The sequence below is a fragment of the Olea europaea genome, chromosome 13, assembly GCF_002742605.1.
Source record: "Olea europaea var. sylvestris chromosome 13, O_europaea_v1, whole genome shotgun sequence".
NCBI lineage: Eukaryota > Viridiplantae > Streptophyta > Magnoliopsida > Lamiales > Oleaceae > Olea > Olea europaea.
Window position 1 is genome coordinate 21,473,505 of NC_036249.1, and position 1,845 is coordinate 21,475,349.

The following is a 1,845-nucleotide window of genomic DNA, read 5'->3' on the forward strand; positions in this document are numbered from 1 at the left end:
TTCAATATAAATAAAACTTCAAACAAGTAGAAGAATTAGAGATGAGCAAAGAACCTCATCAAAATCAGCTACTGCACCAATGGGGTAGCCAAGGCTTCCTATATCTGCTTCATGTTTTCTGTTTGTTTGTTTATCTCATCCATTGTCTTGTCAACATCATCAATGTTCCTATATGTAAGCCTTGTCAAAGTTGAGTTGCTAAAGAATATACGTATTGTGAAGAATACTAAGATATCAATAGTACGCAATTTATCTATACCGGATTGTTGAAGAGCAAAATGATGCCACCCTAGCTGGATTTTTGGAACCCCCGAAATAGAGGAGCAGAGAAATATTGCAGAGACAACAGATGCAGTCGCCGGCCAAGAGGGAAGAAAGAAGAAGATATGATTTGAGCAGCTTGTGTGAATTGTGATGACTTGGGCTATTGGGCCTTTTTTTTTTAAAAAAACAAATAGAGTGGCCCAAATCAATGAAATCGTCCATTAATGATTAGGGAAAATTAGGTGTAGTACCCTAAAAAATTTAAATATTTGATTAATACCTTAAAACTAATTTAAAACTATTATTACCGTATTAATTACGTTCAAGACTCACGAAAAAAACACCCAAATCTGAAACCCCTGCAATAAAAAAAAACCTTGAGAAACAAGCCTCTATTGCAGACATTTTTGTTGAAATTTATCACCAAAGGCGCGGTGGAAAGCAACAACACCACCAACAGTAGCCACGGGTATTGATTTGGTCGCCAGAGGTAAGAGCAAGAAAACCAAGCGCACTGCTCCTAAATCCAATGATATTTACCTCCAGCTTCTAGTCAGTCTGTGTTGATTCCTCGGAGGAGAATTGGAAGTGAGTTCAATGCAGTTATATTGAAGAGACTGTTCATGAGCAAGGTTAACAAGGCCACACTTTCTCTCTCGTCTTGTCACTTCGTGAAGGGCAAGGAAGACAAAATTGCAGTGCTTGTTGGGACTGTGTCACTGATGATATTCTGGCTTATGAAGTCCTTGCAATGAAGGTAACAGCTTTGAGATTCACAGAGAAAGCAAGGTTGAGAAGGCAGAGAAGAATGCTTAAATTTTAGTCAGCTAGCTCAGAGCTCCTCTTGGGCAAAACACGGTAGTGAATATTCCAGTCTTTTTCTTGATAATTTTAATGTTGCTAGAGTTTGATATAGTTGGTAGTATAGAACGGTGGAAATGAGATTTTTAACCAATAACATGAATATCATTTTGTCAGTGATTTCAATTATGCAATGATTGTTGTGTTCACTAGTTTGATAGTTTGATTCATTATTTCCTTTGAACTAGTATTTAAGGTTTGATATGGATTCTGTTACTCACAAAAATTGCTTTGTTAAAGATTTTTTTTTTTTTTTTGGCTCAATGTTCAACTATTTTGGTCTTGCTCACAGCTATGATTCTGCTGGTAAATTTTGCCATTTTTGTTTGTGCTACAAAAACCTTGTGCCGTTATGAAACCTAAAATAGCTAACTGTGCTATTTTGATGCAGGTACTTCTTAGAGGACCCGTGAAGTCTCGTGAGGCAGCGAAGCACTTTGGTCCAACTCCTAGTGTTCCACACAGCCACACCAAGCCGAATGTGAGAGCCAAGGGTAGGAAATTTGAGCGTGCTAGAGGTACAAGAAGCAGCAGAGGTTTTAAGGTCACAACCATTAGTTATTGCTAAGTTGATGGCTATTTTTTTTTATATTTTATCAGATATTCTATGAAATGTTTTGTCTCACTATGTATTCCCCACCCCGATTCTTTTCTTGTGTTCTCTCATCCTTTTTTTTTTTTTTTTTTTTTTTTTTTTTTTTGTTCATTTTTTTATAAATT

At 36.5% G+C, this 1,845-nt stretch overlaps 1 pseudogene; it reads left to right on the forward strand.

Annotated features, from left to right (window-relative positions):
- The first annotated feature begins 681 nt into the window (after positions 1 to 681).
- Positions 682 to 1,820, forward strand: LOC111408544 (annotated as a pseudogene).
- The last annotated feature ends 25 nt before the right edge of the window (positions 1,821 to 1,845 follow it).